Raw genomic sequence first — 21814 nt, forward strand, 5'->3', positions numbered from 1 at the left:
GCTTTATATATTTCCCCCTGTTGTCATGGAAACCGGGTCCAGTGTGGTGCTGAGTGCTCACAAGTGCTGGGTTACATTGCTTTTTATACTGGCGCTATGTTAGTCATGCTGCAGTTTTTCCAGCAGTGGAACCGTGGCTGTTTTAGAGATGCGTTTCGTGAAATTATATCACCATTGCAGAATTTGAGAGCATTTCAGAAATGCAAATATCAAATATATTTCCTAAGCAGTTTCTTTTCTCTCAGCTGGTTGTTGAAATCTATACAGCGTCTGTTTAGATCAGGGTTTGAAATTTTGCATTTTGTATCGGAGGTCATCAAGGAGCTTCATTACATTTTCCTTCCCAGATCATGGGTTGCCAGATTTCAATGCTTAGGAGTACAGGAGATGAGTTGCATTGATGTGCGAAAGAAAGAAGCTTTTCTTTTTGGGGAGACAAAACCAGTATCATTAATGGTAATGTGTAAAGGGGGAATATATAGTCCTCCTCTGGGTTCTCCTTTTGAAAAAACAAAACCCTGTCAAACTTGGGATATATTTAACCTTAGGGCTGCAGAGTCTCTCTTGCAGCAGTGGAGCTCTTATGCAAAATAAATCACAATGAAAACTGCATGTTCTCATAGACTGACAGAACAGATCTTGTCTCTGCTTGTTAGCACAGAAGGGCAAATCGTGGCCTATACTCTGCCATTCGCTGGAGGAAAGTATGCGGTGCAGGCAGGGAGACCGCTCTGCACCACGGGACGCTTCGGAAGATATATTTGGTGGTGGACGGCTTCACACGGTGAATATTTTGTTGGCACGGTGTAACATGGCAGGGATGTGGGCTTTTGATAACGAATGGATCAGTCTTAGCTTCTGCTTCCTCCATCTGCCTGGAAGTGACCAGGATCCCTTGCGAGTGCCCAGCGTCAGCACTTGAGATTGCAACCTTACTTTTGATCATAGAATCATAGAGTTGGAAGAGACCCCAATGGCCATCCAGTCCAGTCCCCTTTGGCCATGCAGGAGGATACAATCCAGGCCCTCTCTGGGACAGATGGCTATCCAGCCTCTGCTTAAAGACCTCCAAAGAAGGAGATTCCAAGAGATTACCTTCCACTCTGGAGCAGCTCTTACTGTCAGGAAGTTCTTCCTAATGTTGAGGTGGAATCTCTTTTCCTGGAGCTTCCATCCATTGTTCTATGTTCTAGTCTCTGGAGCAGCAGAAAGCAAGCTTGCTCATTTCTCAATGTGACACTCCTTCAAGTGTTTAAACAGGGCTATCATATCACATCTTAACCTTCTCTTCTCCAGGCTTAAACTTCCCCAGCTCTCTAAGTAGGACATGGTTTCCAGACCCCTCACCATTTTGATGGTCCTCCTCTGGACACGCTCCAGCTTCTAAACATCCTTTTTGAATTGTGGTGCCCAGAACTGCCATAGTATTATTGCAGGTGAGGTCTGACAAACGCAGAATCCAGTGGCACTATGACTTCCCTTGATTGAGACACTATACTTCCACTGATGCAGCGTAGAATCACATTGCCCTTTTTAGCTGCTGCAACACACTGTTGTTAAAGAGGAGTAAAGACTCCTCTTCAACGAAAACCGGCCTGAAATGCCAAAGGTGACTCAGAAGAGAAAAAACCCCATCTGCTTGCTAGGCAAATGCTAATAGGGAATGGGTGAGTGGGGAGCCTTACAGGTGGTTTCTAAGGTGCTTCTGGAAAACTCACATCTCTGTGTATATTTTCAGACTTTTCCCTGCTCTGCCCCTTGCTGAAAAATAACTGACTGAACAGATATTGGCCAAGATTCAAGAAGTGAGTTTCACATGCATCCATGCAGCCCAGTGGAATAGTCTGGCTTTCTCCCCTTTTCAGTACAACTAACATGCAGCCCTGGAACATTCTTTTTCAAGGTAAATAGAAGCTGGATTTGGAAGGAGGAGGAGAGCTTTCTGTTACCCAGAGGTGGGTGCAAATTCCTCTGCACATAGGAAACCTTTCCACTGCTCTCTGCCTTCTTCTGCACAGTAACTGCAAGCTCAGATTGTAGAAAATTTTATGCCTTTGACCAAAATAGCTACCTGCTTGAATATTCTTTCCTTCACCGGTTGTGAAGATGTCCTCCAGTGTGAATCAACAACTGTCATGTCTACTCTATATTTGCTTTTTAAAAAAGTCAAAGGTTCAGGGCTCCGTTCTGAATCGACTGTGCTCTTGCGGAGCCTGTTCCTGTGAAGGAGACTTTTTGTTTAGGAGTGCATAGAGAATTGGGTCAAACATGAAGTGCATGAGTAGAAGGCAAAATAAAGCGTTGCAGTAGACCAGGTTTGCTGTACAGAATTGGGGAAGTGTGTGTGCTATTTTCTTTGTGCTTTTTGCTTTGGAGTTTTTGTTAGAACAAACTGAGTATAAATGTGATTCTTCTTTTTTGTGTGTGGAAAGGAATAGGTTGCCAAGTGGCCTGTATGAGTTGGATCACAATATCTACATCTTAACAATTGAGATGTGAAGTCGAAGGGTTTCACAGCTGGTATCCATAGTTTTATGTGGGTTTTTTGGGGCTATGTGACCGTGTTCTGGAAGAGTTTATTCCTGATGTTTCATCAGCATCTGTGGCTGGTGTCTTCAGAGACATATCCAGGGAAATTCAACAAACATAGCATAGCCCGACAAACCCACAAAAAGCACAGTTACTGCTGACTTAAGAACCCAATATGAAAACAACAAGCAATATTACTTCTTAGTCTAAATATGTAACTTGCTAAAGTGAATCTTTGTTGCTGATATTGTTAAAATACAATTTTAATTGGTACTGTATTCTTTGGGTTACACTTGGTGGAAGCTACATATACCTGTGTACAGTATTATGTTTGTGTATGTGTGTGTTTTGTTTTATTTTGGGGGGCACCAGTGCCATACTGGGTTGACATTTCATGCAGCTGTCTATCGCAATAGAAAGTTTCTTCTCAGTCCCTTACCAGCTCTGACTAGAATATGTGTAGAGTTGGGATCCCTTGTGTGGATCACTATATATCCATCAGTATACCATTATACCTTGGAATCCCATATTTCTAGGCTCTTGGGTAAAAGGTGAGCATAGGCTTCTGTTGTGTTGTACTGTCAAACCAGGAGGCAGATGTGGCTGGAAGAGTCTTTAATTCAGTTGGATAAAGCTGGTGATACCCTTCTTTGCTTAGCATATGTTGCATTAAAGTACAAATAGTTCCTACTGCATCTCAATGGAAATCTACTCTCCTATAACTTCAAGCGCTAGACCTGGTGAAACAAACTACACTGGGAGTGTGAAATGCACACACTGGAAGCATATCAGTGTGTGAGCAAGCCAGAGATGGAGAATTACATGTAACTGCATGTAACTGGTCCTTCTGATGGATGGATGATGGTTATTACCTGCAATACACAAAAATGTGAATAAAGTCCAGCTTAAAGAGATGATGAATGTTATTCCTCAACGGTTGCCTCATGGCATGTTTTACTGGGTCTTGTCCAGAAGTTTGCATTTCCAGCCCTTTATGACCAGTTGCAGCCGTGCCAATGGTTAGATGCGGAGGTTGTCCAGACAACTTAAAACAATCCCCTTTCAGAATTGTAATTTTTGTATTTGTGGAAAAGCTTGGTGCTTTTTCCATGACTGCTGCAAAAGGGCATCTGCCGGAGGCTGCACTTTCGGCAAAAGGAAAGGTAAATTCGAATTCCGTTTCCTTTTGACGGGTGAGATAGGCCTTCTGAATTTGGGTTTCTATTTAAATGACACTCTTGGCTGAAATTACACATTTTCAACATGGATGCATAGAAAGAATTGCTATACTGTTGTGATTAAAATGTTGAACATGGGCACCAGGATTACAATTGCTACTCAACCATGAAGTTTGCTAGATTGCTTTAGGCTGTATTGCTGGCTGCTCTCTCCAACTTGCTTCATCGGATTGTTGTGAAGATAAATAGAAACAACCCCTTGAACTCCTTGGAGGAAGGGGGAGATGTATGCTAATAACCAGGGATCCTTGTGTTTTTCCAGTCTTGGTAGTTCTGTGAAGTTTGCCAGCTTTTACAGTCTTGGCCATAAAAATAGGCCCAATAAAATGCACTGCTTGACATGCTTTGTTTCTCCTCTGTATCACAGGCAGCCTCCTTTCTGTTTAGAATTGCAAAAGAGCCCTGTGGCGACCAACAAAAATAGAAGTGTAACATTAGAAAGGCATTTTGCTTTGTCTTTTTTAAAAGTGCTTTCCTGAAAACTAATCAGCCCCTCTTTGCTTTTCCTTGCAGCACTCCTTCCTCCCCATCTGTTCCTTACTTTATCCATTGCCCTGGAAGTTCGTCTGCCACCTGTCCAGCAATGGGACACCTTTCTAGATTGTGTGTTGTGTTGTGTTGGAAAGCACAGCCGTTTTTTGCCTTGCCTTTTTGGTTCATGTGCCTCAGTGGCCATCAGGCTCTCTCCCCTCCTCATCCCTGGTTTGTTTATGCATTTATGTAGTTATTTTCTTTAAATTTTTATTATGCGATGAACAGAAAATATATGAACAGTTTCAACAAGTCCAAACTAAAGCACCAAATAATTGAAACAAGATAAAAACACATCAAACAGCTCAGTGGAAAAAAGAGCTTTAAAGGCTGAAAGGTAAAGAGTCTGATTGCACTTAAATATTTGAATGTTTCTGTATTCAGACAAAAAAACAACAGCAACCCAAGGCTTAGGCCTCTATCTATCTATCTATCTATCTATCTATCTATCTATCTATCTATCTATCTATCTATCTATCTATGGTATTCATATCCCACACTTCAGCCCTAATTATTTACAATTAAAACTGATTTACAGAACAAGAGTATACAATTGTTGTGATCATTTGTACAAGTACAGATAACCCCATTTTGACGTGTCCATGTGATGTGACTTCCCAAAAGGGCTTAGGCCGCTTTAATATGGGCTTGCCTGCCTCTTCTTTAGCAGCTATAAATGCTTTCCTTTTTCTTAGCTCTCGCCTGCTTGATAGTATCTGAAAGAAGGCTGGCTTTATGTATGGAGACAGATAATTTCCAGTAAAGAGGTATCAGCTTGCCTTCATGACTCAAGGAACGGTTTGCATTTCTTTGTTGCTTAACATTTCCAATAATGTATGTACTGTATTCCACTCTTTACTTCAGCCACTCAAGCTGAAGTAGGGCTAAATTTTAGCCAGTATTAATGGCGTAATAAAATGGGATGCGACTAGTAAGGACTGCTCACCATCTGCTTCATCATTTTAAAGCATGTCAGAGGTTCTCTCCAAATGGAATATTCTGTACTTGGCATGGCCTCTTGCTGTCTGGAATGGTTTGTTATGCATTGGAGCACATTAGTAGTTCATTTTTCTAGTTCAGGAATGGTTTCTGCTGTTGTGTTCACGTTTTGTGAAGTTGTTTGAACTAAGCAGGGATGCAGAGGCATTGGAATACACAGCCACTTCTATACTACAGTGATCTACCATCTATGTTTATAAAAATCATGCTTGGGTTGCCTTTCAGGCCTTTCTGATGTGGACTGCAAGATAATATTAAAAGTAAGAAATGCCATCTTTGAAAACTGCATCAAATTCAAAGCTGATCAGAGCAAAATAATTAAAAAATAATAATGTAGAAGGCTGCCGTCTTTAAGGCTGCAGACGCTTCTGTGTCTAAATAGACAAACTGGTTTGTCGGCAGGGTATGATTCTCATGTTCTTGAATGAGTTGGTGGCTTGTTTATGTGACCATTGTTATGCCTAGTGCTTTAACGTTAATATTCATTCTCTTACTGGTTAAGATTGCCAGGTGGCTGGTCAAAGCTAAATCCCTAAGGGCCATTAGTTAGTGAGTACCTGAATATAGATACTTTACTGACTGAGGCTTATGTCTCTGTCCCAAGAGGTCTTCATCCGAGGGGCATGCTTCGGGTCACAACTAGAACCGCATTATCTTGGACTATTATTCACTTATTGTTGGATTGCACTGCTCATATTTAATTTCTCATGTGTTTTCCCCCCTATTAGATATTGTTGTATATGTAGCTGCTGAGGGCTGACTGCATTAGTTTCCCCCCTTTTATAGGTTAGCCTTGGCTCCGTTGACTTAAGAACAGCTGGCTTCTCCGCAATTATGAGTCACAACTTGCTTGTTCTAGAATGCTAATAGGAGACACCAGATACTCCTCTGGATGTATTAGCTCTAAAATCAACAAGAAGAGTGCTTCAAAAGCAGGAGGGACTTGTTTTGATTTGGAAATAGGAGTTTTTGCTAATGTTTGCAAAATTGCTAGCGTGGAATAGTTGCAAGGGGACAATATTTATGAGAACTTACCTGTATTAATAGTATGCTGTTAATGCTTCTGTATCTAAAGTTAGATAATAAATAAATAACTTGAATTTTAAAGTGGTGCTTTCCATCCGTGTGTGTGTGTGTGTGTGTGTGTGACACAGAAATTACTTATCACTTGTGATATCTTATGGTAATTCTTGAGACTGGCAAGAATGATTAGTAAGTAAGTTACATAAATTGGTGAATCTCAAGTTATAATGATCCCCAGTTTGCTCTGAGAGTGAGAACAAATTAAATGGCATATCTGTATGTCTATATAGATATACATTTATATGCACACATGCTAGTCTTTGATGGCAAAGGAACAGACCCCCCCCCATTATGCTTTGCCTTTCTAACAGGTTTTTGTCACATTTTATTGAAATGATTTTCTTTGCTGTGTGTGTATCTAAATCTTCAGAGGCAGCCATGGATGCTGCTGGTGGGTATGAAGGATGGAGAGGGAAAACGACATAGAGATAAACATGCAGAGATGGACTCACATAGTGCCAGCAATAATTTTGCACAATCGATATTTATGAAATTTCGTTAATGCCATCCCTTCAAAGTCCTTTATGTGTGTTTGAACCAGTCCACATAATGGGAGCATTGTAGCATCAAAGCATCGTGGGAATACAATTCAAAAGATGGTTTATCAAGTGTAATTTGAACATGCCTTTTTTGTCAGAAGGCTAGCTTGTGAATGTTTTGTCTGAAGCTGGTTAATGAATATTTATGCAGGCTAATTTTTGTCTTTCAGAATACAGAGTTTCTTTGGGGACACCGCTTTGTTGGATTTTATCTGTATCCTGCTAACTGCTACTTTCAGCGATGGAATCGGTAAATACTTTACTCCCTTTTGCCTAAGCACTTTTCTATGACTTAGTGTAAAAAGGATTTCAGGAGCAAAATATGTCTTGTGAGAATCTTTCATTTAGCCTTCTTAAAGGTAACATTTTGATAGAATGCCTCAACCCAAGTTGTCTTGGTGGTGCAGGAAAAATGTTTTCCACTTATCAAGAAAGTGTCATTTCTTTTGAAGGCGCATGTAGCAAGTTGCTTGTGCCTCAGAGGCTTTTTTTTCTCTTGTCAATTTCTGATTTAATTGCAGTGTAATGTGAAACAACTTTGTAAATAAAAGCTTGGGGATGCAGTTGCCCTTCTCTTGTCTCTGCCCTTTGCCATATACAACTGAGACCTCCAGCCTTGCCCTCTTGACTGCAGAGAGCTTGGACACGTGTGTGTCTTCTGCCAATTTGCGGTTGTTGTTTGCTACAGATGAGCAATCACTTACCTGGCTGCAAGGCAAGTTTTATGGGGAGTTAAATGTATTTGCCTACTGATTCAACAGCCTTTGTAGAGAAGAATACCATAGACTAGTGTCACATAAGCACCTAAACCAAGGGATTTCACAGAGATGCGAAAGGGTGTATTAATGTGTTTTGGAGATAGTAAAATGAAAGTTCTAGAGTGCAAAAATCTGTGTTGGTTATATTTGTGCAAATCCACTATCAATTACTGCTGTGGGATCACCACCTTTCAAGGAAATGGTTGGTGCAGCACTTCAGAGTGTATTTGGAAGTGAAATTTCTGCAACAATTCCACTGTTTTGAAAAATATTTCACAGCGGTGTGGCCAAATGTAAAGAATGTTCTTCCAGTTATATGATACAGTGGTAAACTATGAGCTTGGATCCAATGCCATGTGCACACAAAATCTTTCCCCTAATTCAAGGGGATCCACTTCAACCAGCCTTTCACTGCTGAATGAGACCTACCAGTGAAAGGCAAGTTGAGTTTCTTGTTAATGAGAAGATGGGGTTGCCTTTCTTTCTGTTGCTGGAAGAAAGGAGAATAGGATTTCACATCCTTTAGAAGCAGCTCAGCCAGTTCCCTTGCCACTGATTACTCCTGGTTTGTGAATTTTGGGGCTGCGGATAACAGCACTTGAGGTTCAGGTGGAGTAAAACATCATACTTTCATCTTATTTTCAACTGGAAAATGCTAATGTTTCTGCACTTTACATCAGGGATTGTTTCCTGAATTCATATTGAAGAATATTCTCTCCCAAGGGCTTTTACTGAAGTAACTTACAGTTTCAAGAAATTATTAGTGAATGTGGTCTAGCCTTATTGTCACATCAGTATGAAAATGTAATTAGCCAAAAAGGAATAAATGATTTGCCCAAGTAGATCAATGTACTGACTAAATTGGTGGTTGTTAAATAACTAGTTTGGACTAGATTCTACTGTCTGAGATTATAAAAAAGAATGGCCGTTTTTAACACATCTATAGGAGTGTGCTTAGGAATATGCACTACAGACTATTACCACTATTGACAACAATGTCTCGGCTGTGGGATTGTGGTGGATCTGCTGATGTGTGTCTCTATGTCACTTTTAACAAAAACAGGGGAAATAACTGGGTGGGTTAACACCAGACTCTCAAGTGAAGTATAATTTTAGCCAGGTATAAGTAATGGTAACTTCCTAGCTTGTTATAATGTACCTGTGGATGAGGTTTTGCTAGAGATTCCTTTTTTGGAGAGGAGTAGGATTGGCAAGGTGACAATGGCCTGATACAGATGGGCAAAAGCGCCAGCCTGGGGCCAATTTAAGGGTTCCATAGGGCTGGGCCTCCACATGTGCCCAGCCTTAAGTGCTCGGGCGCCATCTTGCAGTGGCCCTGCCCAAACAGTGCTTGCCGGAAGTGGTAGTGTCAGTGCATGCTAAAAAGGAGCCACTCTACTCCTAGTACTCCAATGAGCGGCAAAAATGAGTGGCATGAAGCCGCCTGTCTGTATCACCCCAGTGTGAGTAAATCTTGGTAGTGTGTGTAAATCATCCTCAGTAGTAGTGTATGCCAGTGTACAACACGCTCATTCCAGAGTACTAGGAGTAGAGGACTTTTTGAAGCATCCACTGATGTATTGCTCTGCCTTTTTAGCTGTTTTGAATACTTGCTTTATTATTTTTAATGTCTTGCTTGGTTTTAGGTTTATATATTAATTTCCTAAGGATTACATTGAACATTGTGTAAATGAGAAGCTATGGCAGTGTGCAGCAGACAGTAGGTATTCTGTTAGGGATGCTTGCCATGATGCATAAAGTCCATTTACTGTTTATTTATAACGATTATAGATGGCTGTGACAGATGGCAAAGAGACCATAATTTAGATTTTTACCTTCCCATCCCCATGGCCTCAATGTGAATGAAAGCAGTTTTTTTTTTAAAAGAATAGCATCTTTAACTTTTAGCTTGTACAGTGCACTGTTTGAATGTGTTTTTTCCCCTTAAATAATTCCCCAGTAGGCTTCAATAACATTGAAATAAAACTCCAATTGATTGTATAGTGGGGCCCTTGGTATCTGCTGGGGTTTGATTTCAGGGATCTGTGGGTACTCAGCTCCAGTTATATACAATGGCATAGTAAAATGAGGTTCCTTGAATAGAATGGCAAAATCAAGGTTTGGTTTTTGGAACATTTAAAAATATATATTTTCAAATCATAGATGGATGAATCCGTGGATACAGAGGGCCAACTGTTTCTAATATGTTCTAGTGTTTCTGATCCATATTGTAAATGGACTTCACATTCATTGTGGGTGCTACTTTTATAATCTCTGTTGTGGCCTAGGTCCTTAATCTGCTGAGGGTAAAACAGACATAAACCGGGCAATTGCAAGGCAAGTTTCTCCCTCGGATCAGTAATTTCCATTGTTGTCGAAATACTGGGTGTGCCTCCTTCCACCAAATGCCCCAGCAGCAACAGCGCTGAAGTTCTACTTCATGAGTCATAAGTACTTGGTTACCTGGAATGATGACGCTTGGGAATTAGAGCATGTTTCCAAATGGTTTTGATCAGCCTGTGGCTACTTTCACAGAGCACATTGGCTGCCTGGCAAATTAGAGGATTCTTCATGGGCCGGCTGTTGGAGAATCCCAGCCTAATAACAGTGAGTGGTGAAATGGCTATGGCAAGATAGGGTCTCCATGAAGCCGGGGGTTTCATTCCTTGTTCTATGCTGTATTGTCATCTGAGCTGTACAGTTGTTCCTCCACATTTGCAGATTTGACTTTTGCTGGATTTGATTATTTACGGATTTTATTACTGTGATCTCTCTAGGAATATCTAGGTCCTCCAGTCCAACTCTGTAGTCAACTTTAACCAAACATTTCACTGAAGGCGCTAGAGATTCCTAGAGAGAACACTCTGCTAGGCATTTGTAGCTCTTCCAGCACAATTCTATGGTCGATGTCTGGCAGATGTTAATCTCTGAGTGGCCCTGGAGGACATAGAGATTCCTAGAGAGGTATTCAGGTAAAAAACCAGTGTTGTTTTATTTATTTATTTGTTTGTTTGTTTATTTATTATGTTATTTATACCCCGCCCTTCAACCCCAGAGGCTATCAGAGTGGCTTTGTGGTTTCTCCTCTTTCCCAGAGGCCCTGTGCCCCTAACCCCAGTGAATGTGGAGGGACCACTGTGTGCAAGATCATGTTTAGCACGCTCGGCTGTAATAAAAGTTGTTCCCTCCCCCCTCTAAATTAATGGAAAGCAAAATACAAAAAATGGTAGTTGCTGGATGTTTGAAATACCAGAAGACATTTATGGCCCAGGCTTTGGCATTTGGTTGTGCACTTAGCAGGTTCTTAACTTCCTTGACAGAGCCCCCTTTTTATCATGATCACCCGACGGAGCTCACTTTCTGGATTTGGTGGCTTTCTGTTGCAGTGAATTTCCATGGAAGTTGACAGCTGGCATGATTCTCTCTGCTCACAATTTTCATTAGAGAGTCTGACTGGGTCAAGGCTTCCTCTGAGCAGAAGTGAGAGGGAGATGGCGGCTTTGGCAATAGTCTTTCACAGAGTTGCCGATGAACATGTAGGTGTAGGATTGAAAGGACCAATATGGTGATGCTGCTAAACAGTATTGTTTTTCCACGCTTGAGCCTTGCCTTGTTCTGACCTCCCAAGCAGAGAACAATTGCGAATCTGAGGTGGATAGCGAAAAGCCTTTTCAACCCACGCTTCAGGAATTACATTGTTTTTTTCTTTTCCTTTTCCTGAAAAGCCACATGCTACAATGCAGATAGAATTGCTTAGACAAAATGGGGCCAAATCTTGGTTTCCATTTAACACAGGCCTTTTCCATTAGCAACGCTTCAGCTTGGCTACGGTAGCATTTAAATATTTACAGATTCTTGAATGGATAGAGTAGTGGTATTGTTACTTTGCTAGGAAAACATTTGTAAGGTCAAGAATTTGGCAAAGCCTGGAGTTGAGTTTTCCCCAGCTTTCTTTTGACACCTTTTCTGATGTAGTTTAAGATAACAATGGCACCTAGTTAATCCAGGCTACCAGTTTCAACAAGGAATGGACATTTACAATCTCATCATTACCGTTTGCTTGTACATTTATAATCAATGTTCTTGAGCCCAACTCTTCAGAACAACCAACTTGTACATTTTTGGAGGCGCTATAAATAAAGTGATGTTTCTCTCTTGGAGGAATGCATGTTTGCAGTAGGAAGATATTTGAGAAAGGAAAGAGGTGGAGAAACGTTCCTGATGTTGAATCTCTGAAGAAGAAGGTTCTTTGCTTCCACCTGTAAATGGGTTTCTCCTCTCCTGGAGGGTTTGAGCTGGACAGGCAGAGGGTTCTTTGTGAGATGTGTTGGGGGCCAGGGCTAATGAAAAAGTAACTGCACATATAGTTATGCTCTCTCAGTGGCTGTGTAAATGTGGTTCAGGTATAGTTACTGTATAAGTCTAAAAGTGAGAACCGCTCTTATAATCTTGTTTGCAGAAAACCAATGAAATCGAAGTAACTATCTAACCCAGTTATACATGCATGTGTTAATTGCAGTATATTGTACGCCGCTGTTCCTTGTTCATTATATGTTCAATGTGTAAAGTCGTGCTTGTAACTGAAATGTGATGTTAAAGAGCAAATCTAAAACTACCAGCTCTAGAAGAAACAGAGGGCGATGGCCATAGTTTTGATTCCTATTAAACCTTCAGTGTGACAGACTCAGTGTTTGTTAATGTCGAGGGAAGAAGCACATTTATAAAAGAAGTGGAATAAAAATGCAAAAAGCCCGATCCCTTGTATCCCACCGTAGGCTCATCGCTTGCATGCCCTTTTCCTGTGATGATGAAAAGGGGTAAACCTCGCGTCCCGTGCTCTCGAAGCTGAGCACAACACAGAGGGTGACTTGATTAAAATTGTATGTGACAAGTTAACATTTTAATGACTAATGCTGCTATGGATCTTGGGAGTGGATGAGCTAATTTTAGTCCCTCTCTCCAGAGGCAGAGCTGGGAAGTGGAAGAGTCATTTGGGGCCACTCTTCCCAATTCTCGGTACCTGGACAGAATTGCCCTTTCCCCCATTAGTATTTTTTCTTCCTTGTCCCCTTTCAAATGGCAGAATTATGGATGAGACTGTTCCCTGTGGTTCTCCAAAGCGCAGTGTGGAGGGCATCTTGGTGAGCTGGAGATGCTAGTAGCCTCTGTATTGTTGTTGTTGTTGTTGCTGATGCTGCTGTTGATATTCAAACATCTCCTTTTGACTTAGGTTTCCTGAAATGAAACATGAACGCTGGATAGTCTCTTAAAATGGAATGAGTGGTCAGAACAGCTACATTCATATGTAGGAGCAAGCACAGCCTTCTCAAACCTGAAACCTGGGGCCCGACTCTCACCTCCTTCCTTTCAGCACAAGAGGAGAAGATGAGAAGCTGCTGTGCTCTGTTTGCTTGCTTTGCTTGGGCATTCCCTCCTTCCTCAAAGCAGGGGCATTACTGAGATGAGTTTGGGGGGTGCGCATCACACCAAGAGAAGGGGTGACCCCCCAGTTTCCCAAACATCTACCTTTTGGCAGACACAGGCTGTGGCGCTCACCTATGTCCCTTTGAAATGCTGAAGAGATGATGATGCGAATGGGGTGAGGCTCAGTGGGAGGAGAAAGGAGAGGCCCCAGGTTTTTTAAAAATTAATTTTTTTATTAAAATATAAAATTTTAATTTTCTTTAAAAACATCATGTCATAGCAAATTTTCACGTTAACCATATGGTTACTATGCACACGTAAATCCATGTAGGCTCTGCGTATGGCCCTAGTGATGCAATGGCCAGATGCTGGTCCTGCAGCCACAAGGTTGTGAGTCCGACCCCAGGGCCCAAGGTCCACTCAGCTTTCTATCCTTTTGTGGGTCGGTAAAATGAGCCCCCAGCTTGTTGGGGGCAGTTGGCTTACAAATTGTAAACTGCTTAGCCAATGCTGAACTTACTATTAAGCGGTATAGAAATGTACATGCTGTTGCTATTCAAATTTAAAGGTATAATTTTATTTTTGCTTGTTTCAATCTCAGCTATTGCCATTACATTCAGTGATACATGGGAATTATGATTTATGAGTAACATTAGTACCAAAAACCATGACGAAGGACTCTGTATGGTGTGGTATGGGAAGAGGAGGAGGAGGAGCTTAATGGGGTGGTGACACATTGAGTTACCGCCAGCCCTAGTGAGGCCACTGCCTCAAAGCAAGATAAGAAGCCTCCAGTCTACTTTCTCATGCAGAGAGGGGGAAATGAAAAAAAGACTTGGAGAGGAGGTGCCTGATGGTTTGCACTTCTTTTTCGGCTTCTTGCCATTTTTAGGTCATCTGTGTTTGTGCCGCCTTGTCGACTTACGCCATCCCCGTGAATTTCACTCAGTTTCCTTAGGAATATTCAGAGGTGGTTTTGCCAGTTCTTTCCTCTGTGCCTGTGCCACTTTGGTCTCCGTTGTCATCTTTCCATCTGAGTACTAACTAGGGCTGACCCTTCTTATCTTCCAAAATCAGACAGGCTCTGGTGCCCTGGGGCCATTTTCTGATAGCTTTACATCCTGTAAAGGTAGAAAGTGAGAGGACAGGCTCATTTCCAGTGTCTTAAACCAGCTTTCCTCAAGAAGGTACCTTCCAAGTATTTTGTAGCTAGCATAGATGTGTTCATTATAAAAGTGCTTGATCCTGGTTGGTTAGGTTAACATCATAATCATTGAAAGTTCCTTCATCATTCTGGTTATTCTCTTGCTATACTTATTACTGCAGTTTTGTAAGAAATAGACTTCCGTTTTCTGTTGTACAAACAGAAAAAAATGCATTTGTTTTACATAGCAGCCGCCTTTCCCCCAACCCCTTCTCTTGCCGTTTTGCCAATATCCTGCATTTGTTTTTCACAGGAAAGCCTTTAAGTTTTTCTTAATGTAAAGTTGAGTTGTGATAACTCAACTTTGGACAAACACGTTTGGAAATGTTTTTAAGCAGTTTTTCAAGTTAGAAGAATTGTTGCCCTTCCCTTTTTCTGAGGCAGACCAGAGGCATTGCTCAGCATGAAGAAAGAGTGCCTCCCAGAAGATGAGTCCATTATGGGAAAAAGATCAGCAATGGAAGAGAAGCCTGCGTGAAAAATCCCTGAGAGCCTCTAATAGCAATAGCAGCCTCATTTATATACTCTCAGGTTCCCTGAATCACGGTTTGGAATTCACCAGCTTAAATTGTTTTGATGTGGCACATATTTCAGTTGGTTTCTATGTGTTCGATCAGAGAACATAGCCTATTCAAACCAAATTTCTTTTTAAAGTTTTTATTTACTTTTAGTTCTTGGGGCTAGTATATTTAGGATTTCAGTTTACATTTTTTAAAAAAATAACATTTGAAATACTTCAGCATTCACAAATATTAATTTAAACAAATGAAACAGTAATGGGTTCGATGAATATTTCCTCCAATCTTAATTTGCATGTGATTTATTGACATTTACTCCTGTTTTGGGGGCTTTCCCACTTGGACCTTGAGTTCTAGTACAGCAAGATACGCTGTGCTTCCTCTGCGCATTATGTCTGGTCATTGTGGTTTCTTGCATCAGCATTTACAACTGCATGAGTATGTTTTCTCTGAAGACACAGTACAGTGTTTGTCAATATACAGGAGGCCAGACTTAGGAGGCTTAAACCTGATAATGCCTTTCTCCTTTGGTTGTGGAAGTCCTGAATTGTTGTCTGGGTCTTATGAAGGATTGGATCTGGGTGAACAAATTGCGTCTCAAACTGGGCAAGATGGGAATCCTGTTGGTCACTAGGAAAGCTAACTCAGAATTGGGATCACAGCATGTTCTGGATGAGTTTGTGCTCTTTTTGAAAAGTTAGGTTTGTAAATGTGTTTGTGTGTGTGTTCAGTACTTCTCTTAGAAGACCAGGTGACTGCTGTGCCAGGTTCACTTGGTGCGTCAGCTGCATCCTTTCCAAGGAAGGGCAGACCAGACCACAGTGGTTCACACCTTAAATATCTCTTGATCAGATTGCCGTGATGCATTCTTTGCAGTAGGACTGCCCCTGAAAAGTGTGTGGAAGCTACAACAAGTGCAGAATGTGGCACTGAGACTGTTTGCTTGGGTGTTTTACTAAAGACTTGGTCTTTGGTCCTTGTCTGATCGAAAGAGTAAGAACCACACCTTGCATCCTGGGTTTGTTGCTTGACATCTCAAAGTTCCTATAGCCTTTTCATATACCTTGCTTCATGAAGTTGAAGAAAATGTGCATGAGGTGGTAGCTTCCGTCAGTTCTTCCAAGATGTCCTGCTTGTGTTAGTCCTTAAGCATCATGAATTTGCTCCTCTTTGATGAAGAGTGCATACTTTTATGAAGTTTATTTGGGCCTTGGCCTGGCTGAACTTGATTGTGTGTGATGGATAGGCTTCAGAATATGTCCACATGAAGCGTCTGGTCTGCTGCCCTCAGATTAGACATGTATTTTTTCCCCGGGAAAAATACAAGAAAGGGATTATGAAATATGTTATTTTAGAATGTAGAATTGGTGGTAAAACCAGTGGCAAATGGGAACTTCAGTCCAGATTTAATTGCCACCAAGAGTTTCGCTGCCTTAAAATGTAGTGGGAACTGTGACTCGGATTTTGAATCGATTCACAAATGCAAATATCTCTGTGCAAAAAAAGTGACTGACCCCTAAGAAGAATTGCCTGTGTTTGCCTTTCCTCCCTCCCTTCCTTCCTTCCTTCCTTCCTAGTCCCTTTTCCCTTTTGTGTTGCATCTCTGTTGTAAGCCTGCAGGCATGGGCCGTCTTCTTTGTTATTGATCTTAGGCTCAGGGCGTCCTTTAGGGTGAAGAGCAAGCTATAAGTCCTTTAGATAGATGGAAGATCGATTGATAGGTAAGACTTATTAGAGTGTGTACGAGTGTAGAAAACATAACAGATTAAATTAGATTCTGGGTTGACAGCTGTTTTAACAATATTATAGGTTAGCCAGTGTCTTTGAAAATTCTGGAGCTGCCTAGGATTGATCTTTTCCATAAACCCCTTGGAAATGAGCTTTTGGGCCTTACAGAGGTTGAGTGGGAGTGGGGAAGGATCGCACCACATGCCTCCTTGTGTTTGTGTGCCTGCGATTTAAACAGGCTGGGTCCTTTTCCTTTCCAGCTGCAGTGTAATGCTAGCTTTTATAAATCCCCTCAGGTCCACACCCGGATCTGTAATGCAGCCAATACACAGTTGCATTGTTCAAGGGCCTGCATTCCTCCGAGATCAAAGAGTCACTGGGCCACATCCACCAAACATCTGAAGCTGTTACAATCCTCCGCAGCCCTTCCGGATCCAGGTGCCGCACAATTATTGGGTTAAAGGCACCAGGAAGGGCCGCGTCTAGGCCCTTTTTGCCGTTTAATTCAGACTTCTTTGATTCACTACAGCTGGAGAAAACAGGATTCGGTTGAGGCTTGTAGGGTGGTAGCTCATTCCATGCTCAGAATTGTAATTATGTTCTTTCCTTTCAAGCACGCAGCTGTAAAAGATGTCTTCCTCTAAGCATTTTATAAAACTTTCTAGGTGTTGAAAAACCCAGCAGAGGGTAGGAAACATAACCAAAATTTACCAGCATCTATAAACTTTAATTGTACTGTAATTCCCTCTTTAGCAGAGGCATAGGTGTCTGCCTGATTTTCTCCATGTATAGCGGCTATAGTGTTGCTTTTAGCCGAAGGTGCAAATGAGACCATTCCATAGATGAAATGGAAGTTGTGCAGACTTGCCCAGCTGTCATTGATATCTGCCTGTGCAACTTGACTGTAGCATCAGCCTACATATTTTCCTGTTTAAAGCCTATTCATTATCGCCTAATCTCGTTGAGACACTTTTAAGGCACAGCCAGTTAGGTTATGTAGTAAATATGAACTTAATACATCTACTCAGAGGACACTAACATTTGGATAGAAATTTTCTAAGCAAAGAGGGGCTTCAGCTCATTTTGGTTTTGTTGATTGTTTCTAACACCTTAAGCTGGAAAAGAATTGGTTGGTTGGTTTTATCTGAATCTCTAAACTTTGGAAAGTGGAGTTAGTAACACTAGTATATACAGGTTGTGTGTCTTGTTCACCACTTGGAAGAGTTCAGGCCTTGTGACCTCATCCCCTTAACATGGTTCTGCAAGTTGTTTGGAACAATCTTGGCATCTCCGATTACTTGGGATTCTTGTTTCGGAGCATAGGAATGTAACACAAGTCCCAGTGGGACAAATGTTCTTTGTGCCAGGGTCTTAAAAGAGGCTTCTGTTCCCCCTAGACATGCTGTTTTAACATACATGGAGTGTCCCTAACCTAAGAATTTTTATTTTGCAGTGACAACTGCAGAATAGTTAAAGCCAGATGGGACACAACAGTATTCTTTTAAAAATGTTTTCTGCCTCCAGGAATCCTTTCCATGTGGATGTGTCTGTTTGTCATTTACGTTGGATCTCCGCATGCTGCAAGAGGGGTGTAGGGTGCACATTTGGTTCATTTGGGGCATTGCATAGGCCTGGTGGGCATTGCTGTCAGCTGGCATCAAACAAATGTGTGCTTTAGTAAACGGATTTTGGGAATTCAGGATTGTTGGAAATACAGGTTGCGTTTCTTTTATCCAAGATGCTTTTAGTCCAGAAGTGTTTGGGATTTCAGAGGTTTTCTTTTGGACTTTGGAAAGCCTTTATTTATTTTTTTGCAAATGCGTACACAACCAGATATCTTGGACATGGGACTCAACTCTAAACACAAAATCTTCTGCACATAGCTTGAAAGGTAATTTTATACAGTATTTGCAGTAATTTTGTGCATGAAACAAAGTTTGTGTGCGTTGAACCATCAGAAAGCAAAGGTGTCAGTATCTTAGCCACCCATGAAAAAAGGTTTGGTCCTTGGAGTATTTTGAAATTCTGGATAAGGGAGACTCAGTCTGTACTGGGGATGTTTTGTTCTAGAGCCTCAAGATCTGCTGATCTAGGTGGAAATCAAACATAGAATGAAACAAAATAGCTCCTTTGAGCATGTACTGAGCCTGGGAATTTGTTTTCGCTGCACAGCGGTGTGGTTTGAGCATTGGACTACAACTCTAGAGACCATGGTTCAAAACCCTGCTCAGCCATGGGAACCCATGGAGCGACCTTGGTCAAGGCATACTCTCTCAGCCTCAGAGGAAGGAAAAGGCAAAAACCCCTCTGACCAAGTCTTGCAAGGAAATCCCTGTGATAGCTTTACCTTAGTGTCTCTGTACAACAGCCAGAAATGAATACAGCTCACAGTTCTTTTGTATAAGAATCCTTTCCAGCGACCCATCTTCATCTCAGTAACCTAATTTATGTTGGAAATGGTGTGTTGTTGTTGCTGCTTGTGCTGAATAATTGAGAGTCAGATACTCTTGCTGTTCTTCTGCAAACCAGTCTGAGATTGACCAGTAGACTTTGATCAGCTTTCTGCTGCTTCTTGCCTTACATGCAAAGATACCCTTTTTCCAGATTGCAGGAGAAGATGGCCAAAGGCAGGCGTGTTCAGAAAGCTTGTCTACTGTTGCTGAACTTACACTTTAGCCATGCTTGGAACCCTTCCAGAGAGCACTCAGCACAGTTTGGAAACTGCTGAAATACTAGGTTGTATACTCTGAGAATCCTGTTACTCTTGATGGTTTTTAAATGAACCTGCAGCTTTTCGGGGCAAGCTAGGAACTTTGTCAGCTTTCCTTTGCTTTCTTTCCAGTGCATGGTGCAAGCAAGAGGCTTAATTTTCATTATTAAAGAGTTGCAGCTATGCCGCTACTCCTTTCCGCCTTGAGAAAATGATAAAGTGTAGTGGATTAATTTTAAAACAAAATACAGTGGTCCTTCCACATTTGCAGGGTTTAGGGGTGAGGGACCCCCCATGAATGTGGAAAAACCACAAATAAAAACACTATTCTTTTTACCTAAGAGAACGCTTCTCTAGGAACCTCCAGCTCCTCCAATGCAACTCTGTGGTGAACATCTGCCAGAAGCTGATCATAGAGTCATGCTGAAGGAACTAAAAATGCCTAGAGAAGTATTTTCTCTAGGAACTTCTAGGTCCTCCATCACAACTCTGTGGTCAACTTCCGGCAGAATTGCGCTGGGTGACTTAAGAGGTTCCTAGCGAAGTCAAAGCTGCAGATGTGGAGGGCCAACTGTATTCTGTGTTACATACTGGTCTCTGTAACAACCACAACCTACTGGATGGCAGCTGATGAGTCTCCAAATACCACTTGTATGTATAACAGTAATAAAAAAAGCTTTGATCAACCTTTTAGGAAAGGCAGGACTTTTATTCTTTTTAGATATGGGAAGGGTTGTGAAGAAAGGGGCTGTGAGCTCAGACTGTATTGTTCCATATTGTTAGGTAATGTAGGTGTGTTAGGGCCCTGCTCACACATAAACACAAAGCCTGATAAAGTAGCGCATGAGAAAATGGTTGGCCTTGTTTGTGACATAAATTCACTGGGGAGAATAGAACTGGTTTACCTCTTCCTGTTGTGACTCTCAGAGAGGTTTCTTCAGATGCAGCTTCATCTCAAAAGGTTCTGCTGTGTCTCAGCTGCCAGAATTCTCTAATTTTCCCACATTATTCCCCAAGAAGCCAGTAATCATCTCTCAAGGTGTTTTGGGGTATTTGGATTGTGGGTGTATGTTTCTGCCTGCGCAGACACATTGCTTTGGTTAACTTACTGTTACAAGTCCATTGACAATATGGTGCACAGGAAAACTTTTGAGTTTGCCTTGCAAAACAATACTTTTTCCTTTGTTGTATATTAATTGTTGTATATTTTACAGTCGTTCCTTCCCTTACGCGGGGGATCCATTCCGGATCTCTCCCCCCCCCCCCCGCGTAAGAGAAATACGCGGCTGCTCCAGTCTCATTTAAATGAATGGGGCTTGTGCCCGCAGTGGCACGTGGGTCACACGCCACGGGAGCGTGCTCCATTGTTTCCTTCCAGCACGCACCTCTCTTCCTTCCGGTGCGGCTTCCAACATATGCTGGAAGCTGCATAGGATGCGCCTGCGTGTAACGCGGGCGCACAATACTTGTGTTGTTGTTCTTTTAGAAAGACTGTAAGGGGGGAGCTCTAGTTCTGCCCCTTTCCCAGCGCCCGCATCTGCTTAATTATTGACATAAAGAGGTTTTTTTTTTGGGTTGTGTGTCGGGTGTGGATTCATTTATGGCTCAGAGGAATCTAATACAGTTGGGCTCTAGGAATGTAGTGTGGCTGTTTACAAGGGTCTATTAAAGCCACATGCAAGCTGTAATGACAGGCAACTTTGGTCAGAACATAAATAGAAAAAGATGCTAGGAGAACAAAAAATATGTATCTTTTCCGCTGCTCTCAGAGAGAGATGCCATCAAACTCAGTGCGCTGCGAATGCTGCAGAGCAAGCTGAGTCTCTGTTATCTGAAATGCTTGGCATTTTTTCAGATTCTGAAATATTTGCATATACAGCGGGCCCTTGGTTTGCTTTTGGGGACTTATATATCTTTGAAATGTTTTACAAGCCGTGGATAGTGGAATCTGTAGATATGGAGGGCTGACTGTATGTAATGAGATACCTTGGAGATGAGGCCCAAGTCTCAACATGAAATTCATCTATGTTTTGAATGCACCTAACACATGTACCCTGGAGGGAATTTTATAAGCAATATTTTAAAAATCATTTCCTGCACAGAACAACGTTTGTGTAACTTGAACCACTGGAAAACAAAGGGGTCATTATCTCAGCCACCCATGAGATCAGTCCTGGATTTTGGCATTCTGGATAAGGAAGACTCAACCTGTATTCATCACTGTCCCTACTTTATTTTGTTAACTTGTGAGATCTAGGCTGCTTTGGTGTTGGAGCTGTTGAAAACAATTATTTTGAAATAGTGCCCTTGTGTTAAGGTAACTTTCTGAATCCCACATCCGTAGTGAGAGGTAACCATTGGAGAAAAGGAAGCCCAGTGTATCCACCTTAGTTTAGTGCTAAAGCAGCAGTAGTAAATAAAGTGTCATGTATATTACGTTATCAAAGTTGTACAGATGCATTTCTGGACCAGTTTGTGGTGTTATGAGAGTATTGTCATGTCCTTTTGGGAAGATTTCATTTCAAGGCTTCTGTTTCTTTTGAGAATTCAGCT

At 41.6% G+C, this 21814-nt stretch overlaps 1 protein-coding gene across 1 annotated transcript in view; it reads left to right on the forward strand.

Annotated features, from left to right (window-relative positions):
- ANKRD11 (ankyrin repeat domain 11) overlaps nt 1-21814 on the forward strand; it is a 163078-nt gene that overhangs the window by 15888 nt on the left and 125376 nt on the right. Inside the window, 1 exon segment of the mRNA XM_042438040.1 lies at nt 7090-7169. The gene's annotated coding sequence lies outside the window, so the exon portion shown is untranslated.

The sequence above is a fragment of the Sceloporus undulatus genome, chromosome 8 (genome assembly GCF_019175285.1).
Source record: "Sceloporus undulatus isolate JIND9_A2432 ecotype Alabama chromosome 8, SceUnd_v1.1, whole genome shotgun sequence".
Lineage (NCBI taxonomy): Eukaryota > Metazoa > Chordata > Lepidosauria > Squamata > Phrynosomatidae > Sceloporus > Sceloporus undulatus.